General features: G+C 31.2%; 1 protein-coding gene and 1 long non-coding RNA gene across 2 annotated transcripts in view; one reads left to right on the forward strand and one right to left on the reverse strand.

The window, feature by feature from the left end:
• Positions 1-18,164, reverse strand: part of LOC128995214 (protein furry) — a 335,121-nt gene that overhangs the window by 94,002 nt on the left and 222,955 nt on the right. The window lies entirely within an intron of this gene.
• The window catches only part of LOC128995216 (uncharacterized), a 92,872-nt gene continuing 89,487 nt past the window's right edge, over positions 14,780-18,164 (forward strand). The window contains exon 1 of the long non-coding RNA XR_008490962.1: positions 14,780-14,824. This is a non-coding gene — a long non-coding RNA (uncharacterized LOC128995216). The remainder of the gene's footprint in view (positions 14,825-18,164) is intronic.

Here is an 18,164-nt window from a genome sequence, read left to right on the forward strand (position 1 = left end):
TGTTCTTTCGATGTACCCATAACCTTAATTGTTAGTCCCTATTCTACCTACTGACCGCATTCGATAATGTAATTTATTCGATAAAAGCTATCGAATACTCTTATCGTTTCGTAAATATTGAAAAAGCCATCCATCTTCTGTCTGCTCCTTATAACCTCATTTTCTCATTTTCTTATAGACTAGACATGACTATTTTATAGATCTATATGCCTATGATCGGTATTGATAATAGGTTATTCGTTTAAAGGGGTTTTAGCAAATGTGTTAAAGTTAATAGAATATATTATTGTACAGTTTATAAATGACAATCTATAAAAATGTATTACCTTAAAAGTAAACAAAGTATTTTTTTAAATACCAGAATTGAATATTTTAATTTAATTCCCAGACATTTTTTAAATACTAGATTACCTCACACGAATGAATGAATTATTTTGTTTTCTATTACTTTAGATGCAATAATATTAATAACTTAACAACTTAGAGATGCAAAAACAAGCAGACAATCTTTATTTTTTTTAAAACCTAGATTTTTTAAATTTTTATAGCTTGATCAATTTGATCTATTTTTATTTTATCTCTTGTTATTTACAGGAAGAATAGAAAGACGGTTCATTCATTATAACAACAGCTTAGTCTGTCTGTAAAGTGGTGAGCTTTCAAACGGATAAGATGATTTATTGACGTGTCGAAAAATAACGATTCATTGACAGCCTGAAACAATATTAATATCATCATTCTAAATCGTTTTTGAATTTATTCTTGGACACCATGATTTTTATTAGTAGTAATTTCAATACCGTCAAATAGTTAAATTGATCAATTTGCAATTTCAAAACACATTAAATAATAATTTTTCATAAAAAATCAGTTTTACCAACCACGCCATGATCACCCATAACAGTTAGGTTGACTAGTCTTTTGGTTTGCGCACGGAACCTAGGTTCTTACGTCGTGGGTTTGAACCACTACAGTAACCAATGACTTATACTACAGTATATTAAAATATCAGGTAAGTCCCATGCCTTAAACTGTAGTCCCTGGATCTAAAAAACAAAAATAAAAACGTCTCAAAACATGAGAGCTGGCCCTAAATCAGAATGTTCCCCGCAGAAAAATATAAACAATAACTTAACTATACTTAACACGGTTAATGAAATACCCCTATTGTGTGTGTATATAAAACATAAATGCAGTAAAATGAATATCTTAACTTGACCATAAACTAAACCTACCTCAACCAGAGGTAAAGATAGAAGTAAAACTGTGAATTCAACGTGAATCTCACGTAATGTTCACGTTAACGTGACCTCTCCTCTACGTTTTACGAGCGACCTCACGCAACGAGTAGAGTTACGCTAAATTGTTCAGTTTGTTAACATCTCGCCCGTGAAAACGTTTTAGCGAATTTCCCATGGTGGAAAAGCTACAGGTCTCCATGGTAAGACCTATACCGATTTACTTTTTATGTTTTCAGAGGACAAAAATACAATCCGTTAAAAATTTATAAATATATTTGGAGGGTTTTCGCGTTTGATTTGACTAACAACTCGAGTAAAAGTCAAAATATTTTGATTAAACTTAGTACAAATGTTTAAATATACATTTATTCGAACGAGTACATGAATTAGCATGATCCGTCTATGGGATCGGGGTTGACAAAAGTGAAAATTGGGTTTCCGATGTTTACCTCCAAAACACAAAATATGACAATTTTAAAGGTAATATTAGAGCAAATCCATCCAGGTAAATTCACTTCAAGTCTGCAGGTTTGCTGCGGGGTCGTTTGTAGTTTAGGATGTTATTTGTCATGAGGTAAGAAATATTGAAACATTTACTTAGATTTTCAAAAAATACGTTAGGTAAAGAAAGAAAAAAACATATTAGTATTGTATTATACAGTGAAGTGTGGTTATTCGTGAAAGGTTTCTTACACTACGTAAGTAAACATAAAAGAGTTAGGAGAAACTAAGTGTTTCAAACTTCTAACAGCTAGTGCAGTTATGATTGGTTTATTAGGATCCCTTTTGATGACTGTTAAATTGATATTGAGCAAGAGAATTCTCCGGCAGCCAATAAAACTTATTCTAACAGTTGAACTTAGCTCCCAACTTACCGAGTTACTTTGCTTATAAACCTTACAAATTCTTAAAAACTATAAGTAGGTAACATAGGCCTACTTAACACAAAATTATCATTGCCTGAATATGTTTTCAAAGCAGATTTACCATATAAAATTAGTCTATGTTGGATGTTTACATAAAAAGATCAATATAACAAAATTCAAATAAAGCCACAAAGTCTAAATATTTTCACTATTATAATCGCTTATAAATGATGTATGTGTCAGTAGGTTTGCAAGAAACCCTCACACAGCACTTTCAAATAAAGAAAGTGAAAAGAAGTAGAATTTAATCAAACCGTAAAGATAGACTGAGCACCTGGCGTTGAGCCAAATGTTCTTTAGCTTAAACGGTCAATAACATTGTATATAACGTCTGTCTTATTGTTGCCTTGCGTGGAGCGTAACTGAACCTTACTGTGAAATGTGGAGGATGGTATGTAATGGGCTTTTCTGCCCATAATCACTGGGCTTAATAAATTATCCTGCCAAAAGCCAGCTGTTCTTAGTGTCAAAACTGTCGTTTCATTCATTTGGCCCTCATTGTTCATTCATCTTCTTGTTGACGACGTAAAACTTAAATATCAAAAAATTAACAAATTCATTGATTAATTAAATACAAATGTATACATCGGTCATTTTCAGGGCGGATAAGACGTGCTGTGTTTAAGGGTTTAAGTTAAGAAAAACAAGATACATATTTCGTCGACTTCTTTTAAAAATGGTTCTAGTACTCTCACTTTACTTGACAATGTCTCGCCTTTTTGTTTGTATGAGTTATGTGTGCCACGCTCTTTAGTTGATTATAATTATTTGTCATCAGTTTTGACAAAATCAAGGTAACTCAATTAACTGTAAAAGGTCAGCTTCTGGGACACTCAAATGTTTACCATTTATAATGTTTGCACTGAAAAAAAAAAACTCACAATATCATAATTACATACATGTTATCATATTAAATTAATATGACTATTTGAAGACTGTAATTAAACTTGGATAGAACATATTGTCAATAAAAAAGGAGTTAGGAAATCTTTGTTTAATGATGAAAGGAGATTCTTTCCTTCGTTGATTAAATACTGCATATTTAACTTTTATGTGAGATTAATTAAATTCTTTTTAAAAATGGAACATATTAATTTAAATTTACTTAAAATGTGTCATATTATGATTTAAAATAAAAATATTCTATCTAAAATATATGGTTTTTTTCAGCTGTTAAGAAGACTCATCACTTTGGTGGTTCCTAGTCAAATCTGATGTGTAAGTGAAATATTCTCCATTTAGTGTAAATAAGTTTAACATTTGCTGGTTCTAATTACTGTATATTTTTTTTTTAATTGGCACGGAGGGCTCTTTAAACCTACTAATTATTTTTTACAAATAATATTTTGACGCCAAAATTATTTATTCATGTTAAAACCCACAACAAATTTAATTTAAACTGTTATGTCTTCTCTAAGACTGTTAATAATTCATTTATACATATTTTAATATCATATGTTTTTCTATTGTTTTTGTTTTTGTAAACATTAATGAATTAGATTTTGTGTTAAGTTAATATGCGTGCATTTATTAATTATTTTGTAATTAATAAGAGCCATTTTATAAACCCAAATATATAAAAAAAACGTTCAGAATAATTATCTGTTGGCTGCAGGAATTGATCAATTTGACAGCGCATCGCCTGTAACTGACAATACAAGGATTAGTGACGTCCAACTTTTAAGTAATCTCAGTCCAAACTTGGGTTATTAAACTCAACCCATCTCCTAATAACAACTAATTAACTTTCAACCCATACCCCTTAGTATGTGGAAACTGTTTTAATTTGCTTATTTATTAATATATTTTGAACTCCCTGCAGGCTGTCACCTGCCTTACCCCACATGGAGGACCCTAAATAGATTGCGAAGTGGGGTCTCGAGGTGCAAAGTAAACCTCATGAGGTGGTGGTACTATGAAGGAGAACCAAACTGCACATGTGGGGCCCCTCAGGACCATGAACATCTACTAGTTTGTCCAGATATGGACAGAACATGCTCCTGGCTCGATCTTAAGGAGGCGAAATGATAAATAAATTAAATGACAAAGCCATATATGTGGCAGATTATTGGAAAAATAATATCTAACTGAGCTGGTGGTTTTTCCGGACACGGAAAGTAAGTAACATTTCAATTATAGAAAACACACGTTACCTTTCCTGTATGTACATAATAGAATGCAGGTATGGACACTCAATTTAAACACTGATTGATTAAAGAAGAACTGTTGTTAGGATTGCATTTAAATGTAGGCTACTCATGTAACCAAAACACAACTTGCGATTTCTTTTTCTTGGGTTGCACAGCATGTAAGATTGTAAGTTTGATTTTTCCTGTAGCAAAATATTGTATGTACTTTTTAGTATTTCTGATTCAAAATCTTTTGAGCACCAACTGACTAATAGTATGTAAGTAATTGGGTATCAACTTGAATCACCTTAAGTCATTCAAACTACAGTAACACCTTTGTTAGACAAAGTTCATTGGAGAAAATATTTACAGTATTTACTGACTGTTATTCTTTAAATAGTTCCGGTTTATAAATAAAATGCAATTTAATCACGGTACATATTTAAAGTGAATACATTTCTAAATACAGAAACATACTTGACCGAACGCATGAATAAATCAAGTCACTGTTAAAAATCATAAATATTAGTTTTTGTCAAACATTCTAGAATTTTTAACGATTTTTCATAGATTGTTACTCTTTCTCGAGGAAAACCCCACAAATTTCAAGAGAGGACATTTACTCAAAGAACGCACTACATTAAGCCGACTCAAACCAACAGTAGATATAAACTCGGTCTTTTGTTCGATGTCGGATTGTCTTTGTGAGAGCTTTGAGACGCGGAGGTATAACAAAAGAAGCAATTTATTGAGAACAAGTCAACTTTGGAGGTTTCTGCAAAACACTTTCCGCGAACTCAGTTCGATTTACGTTATATACTCAAGTGAGGTACTTATCCGTGTCGTGAACACACTTTTAAAGGTTAACTCACAAAAAAGATTTATACATCTGCAAAGAAAAACAAGTATGTAAATTATCTATGGTGAGCTAAACCGTTGCTATAGGTTAAAATAAATTGAATTTGGAATGAGAACGTATTATTTAGTTCAACTGTTAGGTGAAAATAATACGAAAGCATTGCTGAGCAATTATGTTGGCTATAAAAAAACTATTTAATTTCAAATCTTAACAATTAATTTAGTGTCACCATTAAAAATAGATTTTTGTCGGTAGGGTACTATTATTTCAATTATTTCAAATTTGTTACAAAATATCGATGTCTTCAATCTGTACGTTGCCTCTAAGTATTGAGCATTGATTGGCTTAAATGGATTATTGATAAATTAATAAACTAAAAGAAACAAGTAATCATTGGAAATTTCTACTAAATTAAATTTGTCGTAATAATAAACTACATTATTTTCCCACCAACATGATAGCTAAACAGGAAATAATCGAAGAAGTCATAGAAATGCAAGGTAAAATACGAATAAAATAAATAATAATAAAGAAACAGAAGAAACAGAAGAATCAAGTCCAATCTTCTAGTTTAAAATACTCTATCGTAAACTAAAAATCGGAATTCAAAGAAATTTGCCATTTTAGCAACTTAAAAACACAGAAGCCCCATAGAATACTTACAATAATTATTCCAAACATTAGTTAACAAGTTAAAACGCGTAACAACACCATTACAGGTCGACGACCGCTGCGCACTCTATGAAGTGATAAATGCACTCGACACCGCTTGCATTTTAAACCACCGACCAGACAACTTGTTGCAGGCCGTAACATGGGATTAACATTAGTATTCTACATGTAGCCTAGTTTATAAGGATTATAGATTTTACTAGGTTGAAATATTTATATGCATTCGATTTACATACAACACGAAGAGATTGATATTTTTGATTAAATATAAATATACAAGATGTATCAGACAAGCCCTTATGATAGATACTTAGGTGAAAAATTTCTTCCGAGTCTCATACACATCAGTTTGAATGGAGGGTTATTAATCAAATTAGTTTGAATTATGATTTATTTCTCTTTATATAATTTAGTTCCATTCATTTATGTTTCATTGTAAACAATCTAGAATTAATTTTAAACAGTTTGAAAATAAATTACTTTAACAAAAATACATAATTATTTTGTCGTTACGCCTTTTACTTGGAATCAAAAGTGTGAGTCGAGTTTTACTGGAATACTGACACAATTGGTCATTAACTCATAATTTAAGGAAATATATAACACAACTCAATAATAGCCTATAAATAAATTGCAGCAATTCTATTTCAACAACTGCAAAGACCCTTTGAATGTTAATGGTTTTGTTTACAAAGTAACAACATAATTGTCACGTAATAGAGGGTTAAGCGCATACAAAGCACTGACAACTTTGTATTCACCTCGGGTAAATCGTCATCTAAATATCAACAATTAAGTTAACATAATTACTACTTTAGCAAAAGTTAATTTATGTTCACGCAAAACTAACAATAATTAATGAACTAAAGGTAGATCCTGAATGTTTAAATGAATAGATAACTTGTATATAATGATAACGTATTCGATAGAGGCATTTTATTTTTTGTAAATACCCTCAGTTTTAAAAAAGTGTTTTAAAACAACATTTTTAAGAATGTATTTTTAACGTTTGTTTTATGTTTTTTAAACGTGAATGATTTTTGCAATTTCCTTTTAATTTAATTTATCAGTTAATTATACTATTTCTAACATAATGTCGGCAGTAGATGAACACAAGAATCTGGGTTTGGACCGTTCCCTCATAAAAACGTTTACAAAAGGTTTGCACACACAAATAAACAAAAAACCTTAAACCTCTGAACAAGGGTTTTTTGTTTAATTGTTAAAAGTTTTACCGTGATTTATCCGTAGAACAACAAAGCAAATGACATGGAACCATATTGTATTTACAATGGAATCCCAATTCTGTAGACAAAGCAAAGAAGAACTAATGGTGCTGTTTATCCGAGTGTAAAGAAGACTTTTAGACGCTCTCAATATGTTTTGTTCTTATAAATTCCGAAGTAGAGAGGACATTGAGTGGGAAATGCCCTCTTAAAGGTGGTAACATACAGAATTATAACAATAATATTTCATAGATTTTTATTGTTAAAATTTTCTTTCGAAAGTTGCCCGACAATTATTTGAAGTTTCGTGTCATTTGAAAAAAGGAAATAATATTAAACAAATCTACTTTGCTATCACAAAATAAGAATTAACACCATTGACTATATATACATACAGGATTAGGCAAAAATCTGGAACCCCCAAGTTAACTTTTTAACGCGTTGCAGTAGGAAAACCAAACTCGGCATATATATACAACATAAGAAATTGCCCTTTTTCATCAAAGTTACAACCTTGCCCCAGCCCCCAAAATGGGGTATTTTGGGGGAAGCCCCAAATTTTCAAATCTAAACACCTATCATGTGACCCCTCATTTTAACGCGTTTATCAAGAGAAATTGAATGGCGCAAACCAGAGGTCAATATTGCACCTCTAATCAAAATGGCAGCAATTTTAATTATTTAAAATGAGCAAGCAAGATAAAGTCAGGAAACCTCCAGTTAACTTTAAAAATGTAATATTTTAATATCGACCAAAAGGTGAATTTTCTTTTTTATAAAGGTATGCTGAGTTTAGTTTCCCTGCTATAACCTAATAAAAAGTTAATAGGGGATATTTCAAAATGACTGCCATTTTGATTAGGGGTGCGATATTGACTTCTAGTTTGCGCCATTTAATTTGTCTTGAGAAACCCTTGAAAATGAGGGGTCACATGATAGGTGTTTACATTTGAAAATTTGGGGCTGCCGCCAAAATACCCCATTTTGGGGGCTTGGGCAATGTTGTAGCTTTGATGAAAAAGTGTATTTTTCTATGTTGTAAATATGTGCCGACTTTGGTTTTCTTACTGCAACGCATTAAAACGTTAACTGGGGGGTTCCAGACTTTTGCCTAACCCTGTATATAGTCAATGATTAACACTCTATGTCTTATAATCGACGAACTACTACACTGATTTATAAAAATGTATTTAAAATGTCGTTACGTATCTAGGTAATGTTGACAACATATAACTGTTCTTGAAACGTTTCCTCCTTCTGACAGTCTTTCCATTTCCATTAACCTAATTCACCTACGGTTTTATTGGAGAGTGTATTGCATTCTTTGTTTCATTCCTTCGCCGACAATACCTGTCTTAACTTGTTTGCAAATAGAAATCGAACAAGCGACTGCGGTTCTAAGGTTTCAAAACATATTAACTTATTAATTAATATTTACTGGGACGGGTGGCGTCGTCCTGTAATCGAACTACTAGGAGGTCACGAATTGTGGATAATTATAGGGATGCACTGTGGATGCGATGCTCCCTGGTGTGGATTAACTTCCGCAATAGTGAGTACTACGACTATCCGCAGTACTGTCCTAATAATTCAATTCGTTAATTACGACGAAAATATGTGGTTTAGATTCCACAATAAACTGTAGGTCCCTTAGTTGTCATTAGCTGTATGGGCTAGTAAATTAACAGCCGTGTCTAAGGAATGTCGGCCTTAGTCACTAACAAGACTACAAGATCGGGCCACTCATCCTACACTCACCCTTCACTCATATTTGGGTTAAAATACGCACATAGTGGCGTCCCCATCTTAAATAATTGATAATTGAATCTATCGTATGTGTTTGCCAGAAACACTCCTAAAGATTACAACTACTATTTAATAATTTTTAGCGCGCTACCTCAAGGAAAGTACATATTATTTACTTAGTTCCTTTGTTAGTCTTTAATACGACCTACGTCCTAGATTAAACATTGACTTTTAAGATCCAGAAACGCAAGTTTTATATTATTACTAAATTATGTGTGTGTGCGTGTGTGTGTGTGTTTTCGTAGAGAAATCAGTCATTAATTATACGATCCTGTTATATATCGAGTAAATCAACGTCTTCATTGCAAGGGTGGAATTTCACCCAAATATCGCGGATTTTAACATGTAAATACGCTTATAATGAAAAACAAGTTCCTAAACGAAAACATTGTATAAATTGTGAAAATTTCCAAATCCAAGCCATTTGAGAATTTTCCAATGGAAACCGTCATAATTTACTAGTCTCTACATACAACTACACCCCACAGACTCCAGCGAATAGCCTGTGTAAGCCTGATATTTTGGTTCGATTCGTAAACCAAGAGTTTGGTAAATATTGTTCCTCGTGTTACGTCAAAGTGAAAAAATAATTCTTGATCAAACGTCAATCGTCGTCCGCTTCGTGGAATCCTCAGTCGTTGTAAATAATAAATAAGCCAAGTGTGTAAATGGGATTTACTAAAACTCAAACGTTTAAACAGCTACACTATTTTATGAATAGGTAGAAAACTTGAGATCGTTGTACAAAATAAATAAGCCAAGTATGTAAATGGGTTGTACTTAATTGAAACGTTTAAGCAACCACATTTTTTACTGAATAGAAAGAAAACTTGAAATTAGATGGGGTGGCAGTTTCACTTAGTAGATTGTACCGCATGTGATAAGTTATTTAATCTTTCAATAAGTAGTATTAAGATAAATACGTAAAGCTCAAGCCTGATTAAACTTAATGTACCAATAATAATAAAATATGTAATATCAGATATCCGTGAAACAATCTGTGGTAATTCTTTAAAATCGATTGAATAACACTAGAATGGTAGCTTCCTACTAAAACCGTCATGTTTAATTCTTCGTTCAATTACTATAAATGTGCTGTTCACTATCCAACAATTCCCAAGTGGAATAAAAAATAAACCGATAGATTATAGAGTTTAGAATATGTACCTAAGTACATATTTTAAACTGAGATTCATTATTATTTCTAAACACATATACACGTTAAATATTAACACAACACAACTAAATCGTTAATAGCCTTTAAAGACGTCGCCATTGTTGTAAATAATAAATTCCTTAAGATGAATTAATACTTTAAGAAGATGAACTACCATATATCTAAATTAACTGTATTTTAAAATCCCATTGCAAAAATCACTTCTCACTTAGCCTATGTACCTAAATAATTGTAAAAGTTTTTCCGTCTAAAAATGCATTAATGGTCGTGTTCAACAGCAAATAACTTTACGTTTTATTAAACATAAACTGTAAACTGACAAATGCCACTTGACTTAGGCAATAAACTATGAACTAACCTTACTCAACCGGCCACACATAAAGCTCAAGAGTAAAACTGCAAAACCACCCCAAAGGATTTCGGAAAGGGTAGATTTATTTCGTTATTCGCAAACTTAATCGCAATTTTGTATTTTATGTATTTTATAATTTATTTATTAAACTTTATACTTAAATTCCCAGCTAGTTATTAGAATTTTATGTATCGACAGGAAACAACGCGCATAATAAAACTACTGTACAGTAATTTTTCAAACGATTCAAAACCAAAATAATTACCTCAATTCAGTAAATTCATTAACTAGCGGTTTTGAGTTTCTGAACCGTACATTGTTTATTTTTACATAAAAGACATATACGACTTTATAACAAGGATATATAGTAAAATGTTAATAATAGCTTGGTATCTTTAAATACATTTTCCAAGTTTTACTTAAGTATATTAATAAACAAACGAACTTTTACATCTTATTTATTCTCCGTTAGAATAACATTAAAATTTTAAATGTTTAGTTTTGAAAATTTTCCCGTACTCTTTTATTTGAACAGCGACACTTCAATGAAGAATTTTTTTTTAAGCCCTATACAATGGTTGTTTTTGAAAATTTAAATTCTTATGTTCCAAGGGTGAAAATTTGTTAAGTTTCAAATTGCCAAAACACCGATCTTACTGGTTTGCGAAATCTTTTTACTCTGCCCACCAACACATTCATCAAAAATTTAATCACAATCGGACCAAAATTACTTGAGTAATCGCGTTCACGGTAATTCGCTAAAAACGAATCCCACACAAACGAAGCGAATAACCTCTGGAGTACGATACATTTCCAAAAATAACCGATTTATTTAAGCACCGCCCGTGGACACTCGCGAACGTCGAGTTTAAGTATCTCACATTTTTTTACATTTTGGTATTCCAATTAGGTTTACTAGTTTTAATACTTACGTTTTAAATTGGAAATAAATTCATGCTTCCCCCTTAAAATCAATGTGTAATTTTGGTCAACAAACTGAAACTCATGCATATTTATGCGCTTATATATAAGTGACAACAAAACACAGATTTCTTTTTTTTTACTGAAAACCAGTAGTAGGTTAATCTATTGATACTAACAATATATCCAAATCAATATTTTAGACCAACATTGCAACTTTCTAGCAGGATAGTAACAGAATTGCACGCCTAATTAATTTGTTAGTATTTTACCATAATTAATTTTATGGAATTTCTTTAAACATTTTTGCTATTATCTTCAAGTGTTTCATAACGTAAGCCCAAAAAAGTTTAACGCTACAAGACGAGCTTAGAAAAATTCGTAAAAAGAGAAAAAATCCATTGTGTTATAAAATACTCTAATAGAGAAAAAATGAAGAGGAATTCATTGCAATATTCCTTTTGTTTTCTCTTACCTTCACTTTTGTACTGACCTATTCACCTTTAGACATTTTGAAAAGTGGCTGTCTCAGATATTTTAAAGTTATGACCCCCTCTTACATGTCTGTTTGAAGAGTTTCACATCTCTAAAATGTATTTGCTCATTTTGCCCGCAGTAAATCTGGTTATGAGTCCTTGGAGGCTAGTGGTTTATCAAACAGTTACACTACAAACATTTCTTATTTCAAAGCGTCTTAGATATTTAAATTGCAATCACTTAGGTATTAAAAAATAACCTGGGAGGATAAATAACTAAAGGACTTCTTTTTCTGCGGTTTTAAATTAACATTGCTCTAACGGCGGGTAGATCCAATATGGCCGTTAGTATCCTAGCACTCCCTTGGAGCATATTTGTGTTAACTTATAAAACAATTACAAAACTACAAATACATTTCTTATTTCATATTGCACTAGATATTTGAATTACAATAACTTGAATATTTTGTAAAAAAAACAAATTTTTTTTGGGATCGAAATAACTCTTCAGCGGTTATTAAATATTAACATAGCTCTTATTACGGGCAAATCTAGGGTGGTCGTTAGCCTCAAGGACTCTTTAAGAGCAAAATAAATGTTTTATTGTTGTTGATTATGTTCAGAACATGTTTTATTTCACTGCTCTTTGTTTCGTTGAATATTTGATCAATTAGGTATTTTATCAAGTAATTAATTTAATTCGCAAAAGTACAAATCCAAATGTAGGTACACAAAATAAATCAAAAGCTGAATGAATGTTTAAATGTAAATATTCAGGTCACACTCTAATTTACAAACCGAGATGTGCTAATTAAGTATTCTGCACTAACATTGTGTGGGAGGGATACCCACACACTACGTGTCTTTGTGGCTTTATATGTAGTAAAAATAATTGTCGATCTAATTAGGTTTTACTGAACTTGTATGTAAATATTTTGACGAGAACCATTCTACTTTTTAAATTGTACACAAACTTCTATATTTGCTATACAAGGGAGGGGGAATATTTTAAAATTGGCAATAAGATAAATACTTCAAAGACAGGGATGTGGTTTATTTTATTTCAATTCAGCTATTGAGGTAATTCTTTAAAAAATTAGAGTTCTAATTCGAGAAACTGAATACAAACCAGTTTTTGAACTCGTTGAAATTCCAGAATTATTAAAAAAAAATAGTTTGTATGTTTGCATTTGTGTAGTTACCACTACATTACACAGATACAAATATTCTACCGAATACTCTACAAATATTGTACACAAATATTCTACCGAATATTTCATGTGGAATCTGCGCTGTATTGCATTAATTTGTTCTTTTCGACTATAATTCAACGAGCTAAAAATGAACAATTCTTATGGTTATTCTATTAAAATTTTCGTTGGGGGTTAGACTATTAAATATTGTTACTGTGATTTTATCCCAAACGACATTAAAAAGAACCCAAAACAAAAATGTAGTGTATTTTATGTCTAAAAACTACAAGAACTTCGAGTCTAAAAAGGACAAAACATATTTTAATAGTATATACATCATAGAAAAACCTTTATTAATTATTAAGGTTTTCTCTAATAATTGCAAGTAAACAGAAATATAAGAATGTTAGACTTCAACAAACCATTACGAATATGTTCCGTAAATAAACATCTATTATTTGATCAGTTAACGATGTAATGAGAAAGTTGTACTTGTTTCAAGCATCACAATCATCATTAACCTACAACCAGATGTCGTCAGTATCTAGACACAAACGAGACAGTTCTTGATGACTTCATTGAACAATTGTGTTGCATCGTTTCAAGCAACTAAGAAGAAACATTGTAAACTACTAGGTTATACATCACAATAATAATTAACCTGTAAAACGACTATTGCATTCATATTCAGAGTGTATGGACTATATAGGAACTATTTAATTGAGTCTTCTCTAACACAAGGCCACAGTAATGGGTGTATTAGAAATTATGGAAATGTGTGTAACAGTTTAAATCTGCAATAGTTTTAAGAATTATGATAGGCTACATATTTACATAACAAACTATACGGTCGAGATTAACATGATAGTTTACTACAAAGCTATTGAATTTGGAAATTTATAGCCTATGCTCTCAATTTATTCCCACATTACTCTAACGCTAACCATAAAGTTTGATGACTTAGCGACCAGGTTTAAAAGGCAGAAACCGCCTAAACAAAGTGAGAAACGACTCAAGTAATACGCTACGTCGGGATCGACGAATTACAATTGAAAGTGAGTACAGGTCAAGTTTAATACGGTAAAAGTTAAGTTTAATGAATCGCACAGTCAGAAGTAGCACCTGGCCCTCTGCCAAATACGATTTCGCTCCAACGACTCTCGACATAATATCTAGATTTTGTCGGCTCTTTGTTCCCTTATATTTCACTCAGAGAGGAGTAATAATTAAAAAAAATAATACAATCAACATTTTCATAACTATATTTTGTTTATTTATATACAGCTTAGCGGGGCATATTTCCTTATCATGCAGTGTGTCTATTTGTAATTTTTACTATATTTTCAATTTAAACTTTAGACTTTCATAAAAAGAATGTAAAAAATAACAAAACCGCTTTTAAATTCCTAGTTTTTAACGAATGCAAATTTTCCCGTTATTGGTATTTTTATTGGATTTTTGTAACTTAATAAGTTTGTGAAGTAGCATTTGATCATTATAACATAATTTGAGTTAAAACAAATAAATGATGACTTTACAGTGCATTTTTACAAATTCTTAAATATAACTTAGCCTCCTTTTTGAACTTCAGATTTGACTGCTATGACTCAAACGTTGGCAAAGATATAATTTACTATCTTTGGAGTGATGAAGAATAATTAAGGTGTTAAATAACAACGGAATAAAACAATTTAAACTATTCTATACAAGTTTCGTCAGGAAAGAATAACCACAACGATGACTTTTCATATAAAGAAGGGAACATGTAAATGACAAACTTGTTAAAAATATTTTTATTTTTTCAGGATTTGATTAGCAGTGTCTTAACACACTCAACACTCCAAACGTAAGTAATACCAAAAGCAATCTTACGTAAACACTTATTAAAAGTTAACCAAGCAACAACTTTCAGCATAATGAGAAAGTTTACAAACCTAAAGTATGTATTGAAAATGTAGTGGCAAATTCAACTTTAACAGAACAAGGAAAAGTTGAGTTGAAAGATCAGCTTTCCCTGTCGGTAACAAGGTTATCACTGATGCTCAAGTTGTGAACTACCTTTTCCTTAATATTTTACAGCAGCTTTTCACTTTCTGTATAAGGTATTAATGAATTCCCAATAGGAAAGAAGCTATTACGGTGGCACGGCGAGACCTAGAACCCGGGACCGATTAACCTTATCGTTTTGATGTCCTCAGACAACATTAGTTTCTATTTATGTATATTTTCGTAAACACGACAATATCAAGAGATTTTGTTCTGATTTTGATAAAATTTAACATGAACGTGTAGGGATGGATCCACTTAAAAACATAAACGTGTTCACGAATCAGAAATATCGTGTTGTGGGAACACGATCACGTTACTGATGTCGTTTCTCAATTTTTCATTAATTGGCTTTTACAAGTTTTTACCCACATAAAATGTCAAATTTCCATTAAAACCATAGTGTAGAGCTAAAAAGAAAATAATTTTGTATTTATAAGCATTGTTAAACTTTAAGGAGTTACAAAGAAATTTCTAAAATACTTAACATTTATAACTCCCATGTTATTCCTATTGAGAAAAATATGATGTAGTTTGCTCCTTCATGGATATATTTTGATTAAATTGATTTATTTAATCCCATGACATTAGCATTTGATCGAAAAATATATTTTCCCCGTTGAGTTTAACTCCAATACCGAATATATAGAATGACTCTCCAGGTTTGCTACACCGGGGGTATTTTTGTGCCCTGTGGTAGGAAGATGTAAGCACTAGCTCCCACCATGGACGACCAGTTTTCCAACGGACATTCTCTTCCTTGTTCATGCTCTTTTTGGCAACATTGTATTGGATAATTACTTAATTAAAGATTTTCGGTTTGTATAGTTATACGATTCTTAACTTCTCATTATAAAAGAAAACCACCGAATTACTTAAACGCAAAGGCATGTAAATAGTTCACTACTAAATTTACATAGCACAATAGCAATGTATACGAGTTTTCATAAACAAGACAAAGGACAGTACCTACAATAGCCTTTGTTGAAATAAAACATTTTATAATTTTACAAATGGAGGGTCACCGACTTAATGTATTGTTGAGATTAATGTAGTACGCAGCATGGTTTGCATTTTAATCTGACCAGCCGAGCAAGACAGAGCGTTTATCGTGATACATCTCTAGGCCTTTTTGTATGAATACGAAATGTCTACTTAATTTTGATAGGTTTTAATAAAATTTTTTAAAAATTATTTTTACACATTAAATAAATAAATAATTGGGTCGAAAATTGAAAATAAATTTATAATTTGCACTGAGACTTGTACATGAATGTATAACAATATTTTTCGTGTTTATTTTAATTAATAAAGCAAAAAATTTGTAAATTGGATTGAAATAGTCGTTGATAAATGTTTTACCAAGAGCTTCCTGTAAGAATATAAGATTTATATTTTATTTTGAAGAGAAATCGAATGCAATTTTGATGTTATTGTGATCTTTTTACGTTGAACTGAAAACCTTTAAGATAAAGAATAAAATTACGCAATCGAAAGTTGTTTCTACATAGAAATAAAAAAAGACAGATGCATTTAAAAATATCACTATAGTTTTAATTCAAATGCATTTATGTCAATAAAATAACTGAATATTTGTCAAAGATGAAAATATTTTTACGCCCACTTTCGTACCCTGAGTATTGTTCCTAAGAAAGCAAATTAAATAAGATTTTTAAAGTGGAAGACGATTGTAAAATAAACAAAAGTTTTATCAGTTATTAAAATTACAAAACTAGTATTATCGAAACGAAACGAGACAGCTATTCAATAAAGTGCACATATGAGTAACTACTTCATTAACTATATCTCTCCGTAAAAACACTCTGAACTTAATTTCGTTAAGTACAAAATTAAAAAATAAACACAATTTATTAAAAGTATAATCAATAACTTTGACAGGACCAAATACACAAACTAACCTCCGGTAGAACCAAGATATGAAACTTTCAGGTATGCAAGCGTCAAAAAGTTAAAAAAATTAGGTACATTACTTATTACGAATTTGAGCGTTAACCCAACGACGAAGATTTAAAAGTAAAGTAAGATCATCATAGTGATTTATTACTTCCAGAACACAGCTTGCATTTTAACCTATCAACTAGACTAGAATGAGTTATAGTCACACGACATGATTTATTGCAGAAAGAAGAAATTGTTTTACCAGAGTTTACATATCAAAGATTTTATTTACTTATTGTTATTGAGTAGATCACTGCACATATTTTCAAAAGCCTCTAATAATTTCAAAAAACTATAATTGAAAAAGTCTTTAATAAGTTTTTAAAGTGTGGACAGGGTTTTTAGTCATGGTGCGCCAGCTGGCTGTTATTTAAGCTAACTTAATTACCAAACGATAATTTCATACATTTGAAACAATGCAATACTATTATTATCAAACGGAAATATTTTCTTGGGCAAAATCATTGGACGAATCCAACGTCGGGTAAATGTATAGTGTCTTCTACTCTATATATATTGACTGATTCTTTTTTCCCTAAGGGAGAAGAAGAGCTTCTTTTAGCATACGTAGGCTACGTGAAACTGCCGTTACAACCGTTATAGCACAGAATGAAAACAAAATACGTGTAATTCCCTTAAGAAAATCCGGTGTTAATAATCATCATTAACGCCAAAACACCATGGGTTATGCCTGTGCATTAGCACAAATTTTGTTCGTCGTTCTGAATTACATCAGGAAAAATATTTTCACAAAATAATAATAAATTTTTACAAACCAAATCTTTTAAACCCTTGACATTGGTCTGATTTTCGGTCCAATTAAAAACTAAGAAAAGATAAAAATTTACACACACGCAAAACATTGTATTAGAACAATTTAAACCAAAAGAGGATGATAAAATGTTAGTTCCATCGCTTGACCCAGCTTTCCTGTTATATTCTACAGTGGAATGCACGCAGAATGGGGTCGAGATCTTTCACGTATCACTGTTCCCGAATAGCGGAAAATATGAGCATTTTGTGCGACATACAGATCCCACTGAGTTGTGTCGTTATTGTGATTTTTTCTGCGAAAAACATCTTGAAACTGCCTACTATCTAGGTTGAATGTAAAACGACTATTTTATTTGTATCTCTATACGATGCGCATTACGTTAACACGGTTACGTAAGATTTTAAAG

Source organism: Macrosteles quadrilineatus, unplaced genomic scaffold (assembly GCF_028750875.1).
Source record: "Macrosteles quadrilineatus isolate MER2022 unplaced genomic scaffold, UCM_ALF_1.0 Scaffold_5__1_contigs__length_97177068, whole genome shotgun sequence".
In the NCBI taxonomy this organism is placed as follows: Eukaryota; Metazoa; Arthropoda; class Insecta; order Hemiptera; family Cicadellidae; genus Macrosteles; species Macrosteles quadrilineatus.